Source organism: Anomalospiza imberbis, chromosome 3 (genome assembly GCF_031753505.1).
Source record: "Anomalospiza imberbis isolate Cuckoo-Finch-1a 21T00152 chromosome 3, ASM3175350v1, whole genome shotgun sequence".
Taxonomy (NCBI): domain Eukaryota; kingdom Metazoa; phylum Chordata; class Aves; order Passeriformes; family Viduidae; genus Anomalospiza; species Anomalospiza imberbis.
Window position 1 is genome coordinate 93,533,061 of NC_089683.1, and position 10,785 is coordinate 93,543,845.

Sequence of the window (10,785 nt, forward strand, 5' to 3'; positions counted from 1 at the left end):
ATGACAGCATTTCTCTCCTCTGGCATTATTGAATCAGATTAAATGCAGAGCACGTTTTTTAACTTTAATGTCAGAATAGCTCTCAATTATGTTATTGTGAGAACTTCTGTCATGAGCAGAAGCATTAACTGCTGCCCCTTCTCATTTGACTAATGAAGGGGATGACTAATGAAGCGAGAGTGCAAGAGTTCATGCATAATTTCATTCTATTTGAATTTGAAAATGCTGGGTTACAAAAGTGTTATGAATTTCCATTTGTGGAAGAAAGATAACTGTTAGAACAGAGCTCCTACTTCAAGCTTCCTGCAGGGATTTTCTTTGGTGTTTCTTCTTTTGTTGTAGGGAAATGTAGAGATTCTGAAAATATTTTTCAGTTTTAAACAGAGGGAGCTGTGTTTCTGGGTTAGTCAATGCTGGTGCTATCAGTGTCTTTCAGATGTGGTATTGACACTCTGGGTCTATCACAAGAAAAGCTGAGGGTCTGAAATCTGAGTAACAATGATGGGAATTGACCTTGTTTGTCATCAAAATTTAGTCTGGGGAAAATTAAATTTTCCATATAATAATATGTTTAAGCCCATTTGTAGATTAGACCAAATTTAAGAAATAAAGGCATGAGTACCTGCTGGCACCTTGTGGTGCATCCAGCAGTGATGCTGTAAGCTGCTGTTACCCATGAAAATGGGGTTTCCATATGCGAACACGGAGAAACCTATGGACACTTGGGTGTTTACAAACACAGAATGCCTGCATGTTTATGGCCATGCAATGGTACAGCGACTTTGGCCACAGAAATGTTGTCCATAAAGTGCAAAACCATGGCTGTATACATAAGTGCATTCCCTGCTGATTAGCAGCCTGCCATATACCCCTGTTGACACAGCTATTGGTTGTGTGTAATCATGGTGCGTGTTTTTTAGCCATCACATTAAGATTCCCAGTTTCTTGTAAAATCAGTCACTGCAGTATTTTTTTTTTTATTATTAATACCTGTGTGTATGAGGTGTCTGACAGAGTTATTATCCACTTTGGTGATGAAAAACTCCTGCTGAGGTCCAGGGGAACAGGATTGCAAAGACCAGCTCGATGTCTGTCTTATAAAGCGCTCATTCTTCTGACTGACCATCTGTGTGTGAAAAAGGACTGCTCTTACGCAGCAGTAGTTTTGTTGAGTTTGGCCTTGATTTCTTTTTTCCAGATTCTGCCTAGCAAAAAGGGAGGGAGAGAAGGGAAAAAGCAAATTTCATTGGGGAATGGAGGATGTGGGGGTGGAGAAAAGGAGAGCTGAAAGCTTAAAAAATGAGTGACTGGTGGAAGAGTACAGTAAAGTCAGTGAATAATTTTACTGTCCTGGTCCAGCAGCTTGGGAATGTGCCATGTTAAACAATAACATCTTCCAAGTGAGAAAGGCAGAGGGGGAGGGAAAAGTTGGGGTGAAGTGAGAGGAGGGGACTGGAGGTAAGAGAGGGATTGGATCCTTGAATACAGTGACTGCAAGTCCTTGGATTAGCTACTTTTTATTTTTATTGGTTTTTTTTCATTAAATATTTGACACTGAGTCAATGCCCAGGATATAAAAATCTGTACTACTCTGTTGCCATTGCTTGACAAATAAAATTGCAGATAGGCTGCTGGCTTCAGGTTTTACCCAAATAAATTAAATCATTATTGCTTCTTTGGGGCCTTATGGACCTCACTTCCCTAAAATCATTGCATTGCATTGAAGGCAATCCAGAGGCAAAGATGTAGGGCTGCCATGCATCTTGGCCTGGGTCTCTTTTCATTTCTCTCCATTCACCTACTGAAAATGCTATCCAGAGGCTTTTGAAGACTTCACAGATTTATCCATGTTTTCCAAATGCCTACTAAGGTTATCCATTGAGACACCTGCTGCCAGTTTGCTCTTAGCCCGCTGCACCTCTGGGATTTCAGCACGTAGGTTGTCTTGGTCAGTGTGATGATCTGCTAGGAGAAGTTAAGGTAGTGGGGGCTTTGGGCAGCTTTGAATAAACCCTATAGACAGTTTCCTGCTCTGGTTCAGGCTGTTTTCTATACCTGGTTAGCAACAGTGCTGTGCTCCAGGAGTGTTGGTTTCAGGTTTGCCATGGAGGAGAGAGGGGGCTTTCAGGGCATGATGACCCAGAACAAAGGGGCTGTCAGTTTACTGCTGGAGAAAACTTCTTATCCTGACAGAGGTGGTACGTGAGGCTTGGGCAGTGGCCACCCTCAGCCTGGGTTTGGGCTTGCAGTGAATGCAATTTTTGTGGTGTCTTGCCGACATCTGGTTGGGAGGAAACTGATGCTGTGACTGAGTGGGGCCCTTAGTTCTTAGTTTAATTAAGAGTTGAGCTCCAGCAGGTCTGATGCACCATCTGGTGAGAAGATGTCCCGTGTGTGCCTGGCTATTCATGTGTGGTGTGCCCCTCCTCCTCCCCAGCACCAGCACACCGGGACAGCCACTCCCACCTGCTGCCACAGCCACAGTGGATTTCATGCTTAAACCTGCTGCCTTTCATCAGTGGCTGCACAGACCCGTGAGACACATTTCTCTGGAGTGCTGCAGCAAACGGGAGCTTCAGCTGCCTGATTGTCTGGGAGGTTTTTTTGGGACGGAGTGAAATTTTAGCAGCCCTAAGGTTTATTGTGCAGGAGGGGAGAGACAGGACCAAAACCTCGAGAATATTTTTGGGATGTTGGATAATTTCAGGCATTTGAGCCCAGGCTGGTAGGAGACAAGCCTGATATCAACACTGAACTTGTCTGAAAAAAAAAAACAAACCTCCAAAACCAAACCCAAACAAAAATAAACAAAGAAAAACAAAATATATATAGCTGAGCTGAGCTCAGCTGAGCTTCCTATAACAGATCCTTTTATTTTGAAGAGCTAATTTATCATAGTATTGATGGATACCCAGCAAGAGGTGAGGAGAAAGGTGTTGCTATTCTACCTCATAACTCATGTCAGTTAAGAGGTACTTCATGCTTTCATGGCGATGGATGTAGAAAGCCTCCAATAAATGGGTGAAAACAATGTAGAAAACACTTCCCATATTGTCTAGAACAACACAATGGTGCAATAAAGGGAATGGCAACCGCAGGAGTGGAAGGTTAGTGACAAAAATCTGTTCTATGTTATTAAAATTATTCCTGATGTAAAAATGGGGACAAGCAGTAAAAGGACAAGATTTGCTAATGACACAAAACTATTCAGGAAAATCTAAACTTTAATCAACCCTGGAGAACTGTAGATACTATTAGGATGCTGAATGACTGAATCTATTTTCTCAGCTTATTTTCTCATCTTAATAAATGAAGAGTGCTGAAACTATCATAAACTATATATATGCCATGACTAGCAGGAAATAGCTACTCCCACCTGGGGAAAAACACCTCAGGTGTCATTATGGCTGTCTCTGAGAATGTCACCTCAAAATGATGGCAGAATCATCTAGAATGCTAGGATTTGGTAGAAGGGGAATGGAAATCAAAGTATAGAACAAGAGCATCCTGCCACAGAACATTCACACCTGATCTTCTATGTGAAACTTTGAAAATATTTAATTTAAAAATCCTCAGGATTTTCAGAAAAAAACCCCAAAGATATGGATGATAAGGATGGTATGGAGTGACTTCTACATGACAAAGGGCTTGATGGATTTTCTAGGCTGGAAAAGAGTGACTGTGAGGGAAAGATTATAGTTATTTTTAAAAGCCATATGAGTGAAGGAAGGATAGAGAAATTAAATAAGGAACTATTTCTGTATTCATTGTTTCTCACTAAACAAGGACTATGAACAAGCAAAAAGAAGTGCATTGAAGTTGTGGACCTCATTGGCACATCTTGTCCTGGACAAAAGCATCAGCATGTTCAGAAAGGGATCAGGCAAATTATAGGAGGATGGGTTTGTGAGTTCCTACCAAACATGATGGTGCAGGTGCCAAGTCTCAGTTCAGGAAGTCTCTAAGCTGGTACTTTCCTGGGAGCTGGATGGATACAACAGGGAAAGAATTACTCTACATACCCCTTTTTCTTATAGATATTTTTAGACTGAACTCTAGGCCTTTGATTGACTCAGATGGTAGTGCCAAATTATGAGAGATGTTTTTTTCCCACTAGGTAGGATAAGAAATTTCTTCTTGCTGGCCTGGTACAAATGATACAACACATCACTGAGTGAATGGGGAGGGTGTTCAGTGAGGAGGAAGGATCTGCACAGCCTGCCAGGGGAACCAGGCATGTGGCAAGGGTGCCCATGTTCCTCTCTGGCTGTGCAAGTGGAGAGGATGATGGAAAGTACTGCCAAGAAATGTGTTCTTTGTTTGATACAGATCATCTGTCTTAAGTGATCCAAACCATATTTTTACACCAGAGAAAATGACTGGCCACAGCTAATTTGGGAGATGGAAGTCTGCTCTGGGAAAGTGAACAACGGCCGTTCAGAGGGTCATGTTCTTGCTGATAGTGTGGCTGCTGATGTTTTTTCCATATCAGTGTCAAAGAGGGAAACCAGCAGCTCATGTGCCAATGGGAGGGATATCTGTTACCAATGTCAGTACTTTGTAAACTACTTCACTATACTCCTTGTCCCTTGTCTCTTCTCTTTATCCCCTAGTCTCTGCCTTAATAAATACTTTAGATGGAGAGATATTCTCTGAAAAACCTTAATGTGCTGGCTAGATGTATTGTAAATGTGTAGAATAACAGAGCCTCCCTTTACCACTTGCTCTGTGTTCCACTCACAAAAATCTGATGGTAAAAATGAGTAGAAGAAGTAGGAGAAGTCAGGTGAAAAAGTAAATATGTTCTGATTTAGCCATAAAAGCTGATACAAAAAAAAAAAAATCATCAAAACACTTGATAGATCTATGTGAAGAGAGGATGACTTTCAAAGTGTAACATGAGTTTTGCTGAGATTCTGCAATATTTGGTTCATGTTGTGGGGTTTTTTTCCATTTCTGATTTTTGTCCAAAATTGGAAGTGCAGGAAATCCCTCAAGAAAAGCAGTTCTGGAGATTTCCAGCTTATTTCGGGGCTCTAGAGATTCAGATAGTTTGGGTAAACCTGTGAACTTTTGGATGTTTATCTGAACTGAACCTGAACTCTAAATCTTCTAGGGTTCACCCAGCTAAGTCAGCGGGAGGAAGGCCTATAATGATAATTTTAAATGATTATTTTCTCATTCAGCCATGGATATGACCCTTCTCAGCCTCCTGAGAATTTCTTTGTGCTGCATGGAACAATGAGAAAGCTAAATAGTGTGTATCACATATGCACAATTAAACATTGTATGCCCCATTACGGCTTCAGCTGCTATACATCCCAGTTGCTGGTTGCTGTCTTTGTAGGAGGATTTAGCTAGAAAACAGATGACTGTTTCCAGCCTGGCATTGTCTTTAGCAACATCTTTCATGCCACATGAAGATAACTTAGGGAAAATACACTAGAAACAAAATTACTGAACTACAGTAAGCAAAGCCATAAAAAGAAAAAAAAATCTTAAAAAAACACATAGGTGAATGTGTAGTGTTCACTCTGTCAATTTTAAGAGGTGACTATAGTTACATTTTCCTTGTCTGACTGTGTAATCACAACATCTGAGTACTTGATGTTTATCTATGGAGACCTCTGGGAAACAGAGGAGCACTTTATAATAATCTCTATTCCACAGAAAAGAATTTTCTATAACACCAAAGATAACATCATACCTTTCCTGATGTCAAAGGCAAGGCACCAGCTGATTTTTCTTGCTGTAGGATTTTTCTTGTAGAAGTTAATGTAGGAAACTCACAGCAGAGTGAGGAATGGAGTCAGGATTTCCCTCCACTTTGTCAAACTATCCACACATACCCCATCATCCTCAAGAATTACCACTAGGTCAAATTTGTACACTTGCATTACATGTCCAGTCTGAAAAGACACAGAAGTGATGCACTGGTCTAGCTTTCGTGTCTTCTGTCCTTATGAGACTGTATCACGAACAACTGTGCTCTTGCACACACTGACACACAGGTGTGGTGAAAACAGAGTGTATTTAGTATTCCAATGTCCTTCCAGATGCAAGAGAATGACCTGCTAGAAAAGTGCATCACTAAATTTCATTTGGGGAGCTGGCAGACAGGTGCTCTGGTCAGAAGTCTGGAGAGGCACTGCGCTTCATGCTAAAGCTTGCTTCCCAAATGCCTTCCCAAGTCATGCTTCTAATGTTTGTGAAAGCACTGTGACTTTCTTACCACATCAGCAATCATTTATGGCTCTGGAGCTGCCTGTCACTGCAGGGGAAATTCAGAAGAGCTCATTTTGTTTTTCAAGGGAATTTGGAAACCATCGGTGCTGTGTTTGAGCTCCTGGGTTTTTCACAGGACTTGGCGTTCAGCAGGGCTATGCTGCTCTCATCAGCTTCTCTCCATGGAGCAGCTGCATGCTGAGACATTTCCCAAACTTCAAGAATTGCTGTTAGGTCCTTCAGGCACAGGAAGTGTCTCTTGCTAAGTTCGGACTAGACTTGTTCACAGATTTTTGACAGGACTCTGAAACAAATTGCAGTAACTTTATACTTTTGAACAGAAGCTATGCAGGATTTGGTAATTTTATGGGATTTTTTAAATGGGATTTTTGAAATTTCACTATCTTTCTGTTTTTCTCTGAGTATGCAGACATGAAGTTCATAAATATAAAGTTCTGAAAGCTGTACTTAAGGACTGATTTTCACCAGTCCTTGGGAATGGAGTCTTCCAGCCTGGCTTACCTTGGTTCACATTGCACTCAGTCTTTCTAAAATATTGCCTTCTGGAGAGTATGCTTGGAAAAAAACACTGCCTAAACCTCATTCAGCTTCCAGGAACTCCTATTGGAAAATTCTGGGGTTTTTTTTCTCCTATTGAAGCCAATGGAGTGGAACACCAAGTGAAAGAAATGTATTAATGAACAAATCCTCTGTAGGGAATGGCTTAGAAATGTCCATGCCAGCAGGATGCAGGAATACCTCCTAGATGTATTTAATCCCAAATGTGCAACTCTGTTTATACAGCAGATCAAAGAAAACAAACTTCTATACACAAGGTCCAAGGAGATCTGAACCAGGGGAATTATACTTACTTGAAGGATATAGCACAGTGAACTTTATGATCAAAGACTGCTTTGGGGCTTTTCCTACAGATTGAACTCTTAGCTCAAGCTGTAGGTATAAAATTGATTCAAATGTTTACTGTCTGAAACCTTTCTGGTTTATCTAAAATATGTATTGTTCCTCTGTTTCTGTCTTAACATTGATATTTATTTTGTCATCCAAAAAATGGTTATGACTTTCTTTTGAAACCAGAACATTGGATGCAAGTGTACAAACTTGAATCCTTGCAAAAAATACTTAGATGTGAGTCTTGAAATGTCTTTTACTCTGAAAATGTTTGAAAGAGAAGTCCAACTGAAAGCAGGACTCCATCATCAGTAAGATTCTAGCGCTGATGCAGATTTTTCTCGGAGGTATAGAAAAGCCAGGGAATACAATTGTATTATCAGTGGAAATGAAAACATTCAAAGGAGTGAAGCATAAGAATAAGCAGTCTCTATTATATGCCCTTAAAAGACATCTTTCACCTGGGGCTTCAGGTAGGGAAACATTTCCAGTAAGAGGTGCAGTTAGGAGAAATAATTGGGTTGGTTGAACTCTGAGTGAGTTGACCATGAGCCTCATTGTGACTTAGGTCTGATACTCTCTGGAGAACAGATTGTTCCCTGAGTCCCAATGCCACAGGATGAAGCACTGACTCTTAAAAATGCCAACCAGTGGGGCAGCTAAGATCCTGATTTGGATCTGTGGGGATCCAAATGGTGATCTGTGCAGCATGGTTTGGATCCCCTTTATCCCCAGGGCGCTTTAGCAGGCTGTGACACTTGATTTCTTTTGTTGCACTTAATTTATTTTGAGTTGTACGACTCTGTCAGCTCACAGCCCAATTCCTTCTCTCCTGATGAAGTCTGAGTATGGTGCTTAATGTCTTGTGTTTTGTTGTGCCATGAGTTGCCATGGAAGTGAGCTTGAGATTGCAAATCTAGTGAAGTCTCCTATATTGTGGAACAAAGAGGAGGAGGAAATGGTGACACTGTGGGCAAGAAGCCTCATGAAAGTGAAAGTCTCTTGTCTGAGACCAGTATAGATCAGTCTGGCAGTCTTGGTGTTGCCTATCTTTGTCTTTCAGTACATCATGGAACCTTACTAGGACTTCCTCTGATTAGGAGTCATTAATTACAGAAATATGGATTTTAGAGCCTCATTTCTTATATGCTTTTTAAAATAAGGACTGTGAAATTCTTGTTGCTTGCCTGCTTAAAATTTTTTACTTGCTGAAAAAGGAAGAAAATACTACTAAAAGCAAAAATATATATGGGTAAAAAATCAAGAATGGCTGAGAAAAATGCTAACACCCTCCAGTCCAGGATTTTAATCCAGGATACAGTGCTTCATAGTGCTGAGAAGATGTGTAAAATCAGAGCACTGTTAGAGTAATGTTTTAATTGTTAAACTGTCAAAACAGCTATTAATCTGCAGTGGAGGGACTTCCTAGGGAAGGGGTTGTGTCTTGACCTTTGTGTTTTATAGTCAGTGGTCCTCACTTCCTTCACCTCTAATAGGCCTCAAAAATATACAGAATCATGCAGACTGAAAGAAACACAGAGTTATTAGGATGGATGGTGCAATCTCTGAACAGCTAATATTTTTGTTTCCTAGTCAGTCATACTTCCAAGTGTGTAGGAAGCTGAATTTTTCTTGTACAAGTATTCGCCATAATTTGTATCTTAATTTTTACTGTGCTAAGTAAAATCTCTTCCTTTCCTGGGGTGGGGTTTTTTCTCTTTGGACATGTGAAAAGACTGGGAAACTGTATGGATAATGCAGTTGCTCAGTGCCATCCTTTTCCAGAACTGTGCTGTGTGCAGGATTGTGCTGGGAATTTTCCCCCTTGTGCTTGAGCCCTGCCTACGATTTATAGAAGGATGGAAGTCTTGACATTTGGAACACAGCAATGTCTATTGCTTATTTCCCAGTAGAACTTTTAACTTAAAATATTTAGATGCTTTTCTTTATTAAATGGAGCAAATACTTCAGTGTTTTCAGCTCAAAGCCCATCAGCACATCTCCATATTTTGTCAGGGGGCCCAGCTGCCAATTCTCAGTGGAAGTGCTGTTAGCAGTGGTGGTAATCCAGCATGGTGGTCTAAGAAAAGGATAGGAGCCAGAAATTTGTGCTCAGGCTCCAGTTTTGTCTCTTGTTATTTGGCTACAGTCACCGAAACCAAAGCTTTGGAAAAAAAAAAAAGTGTCTGGTTTGTGATAAACTAGATGGTTGCCCCAGAGTCAGGACCTGCCCCCCTTGCTTTTGAAAATGTTATCCCATACCTTTGTAACTCTGTTTCTTGATCCATCAGCTCTCAATGATGCTATATTTCTTAAAACAGACTGGTCTGCTTGCAGCACAGTGGTTAAATCTAAAGAAATATATGTGCAGATGGTAAAGTAGGTTGTTAATTTTGGTCTGTAATTGCAATCTGAGACTAGAGTAGGAAAAGTCATGCAAAACAGGAGTATATGTTTGAGACTTTAATGTCTGCCTTTAAATTTCCATCTCTGTGTCTCTTTCTCTCCCTCTCTTGTGAGCACATGTCCCCAGACCTCATACTCTGGCATCCAGCTCATCCCTGCTGTCACCACAGTGGCATTTGGCAGTCCCTGAGGTGAGAGAGTGAGCTGAAAGTGTGCTGTATGGTGTCCTGCAGCTCTGCCCTGATGCAAAACACATTTCCCACCTCTAGGACGCTTTCTGAGTGTTCCCTCTTCCCTTAATCCCACAGGACAGCACTCCCTATCCTTCAAGCAAAGTTTTATATCCAGATGACTAATTTTAACCTGATTATTGTTTGCAAAACCAATAATTGGAAGAAGTCAGTCATTGCTTAACAGCTTTAGTGGTAAATCAGTTCCAGCAGCTTGCTGGGCTGCTGCTAGCATGAATCCACGTGCTTCTCAGCTAGACACTCTCGTTCTCTCTCCTCCCCTCTATCTCTCTCTGAAATCCTTTGCTGGGTCCATATGGGTTTGGGGATGTAAGCACTTCAGAGAAGTGTTTCAATAAATAGTTATGATTCTAATTTTTGGCATCAGCTTTTTATTACAAGTTGTTGACTGGCTGGAGGCGTGAGAGAGTGGGAGCAGGGAGGGTTCTCGACCATGTGTGAAGCGAGGAGACAGCAGTAGCAGAGATAGTACAATAACTCCTCTCTGGAGCATGAAAGTGGGGTCTGGAGCAATCCCCTTGGCCCATAATCTCTTGCTAGCTATGGGGATTATAGCATGGACCGTGACAGTTTTGCTGCAAGGAGGGGTCAGGATTTCAACCACAATAAAAGTTGTAGCTCAAGTTAGTAGCATGTAAAGTATTTTGGTCTGGCAAAAAAAAAAAAAAAAAAAGCACTTAAGTTATGAAATCCAAACCTCTGTTTTAAAATAGTACCTATCCTATGTACTGGTGTTCATTTGTGGTATTGTTTTGAGTTTGACTTTCTTGTCGGTCTAAAAATGTAATAAAAATGTAAGCAGATGTGTTTATATGATAATACAAAAAAAAAAGCTCCTGAAATGCAGAAATTTGGTTTGTATTTTATATTATGCATTAGTTGATAATTTATAAATAAATTACTAAATGCAACCATATTTCCAAACAAAACCAGTAATAATTGTAAGAGATTGTACAAAATTATTAGTAAATGGCAAGATGCAGAGTAATATCCT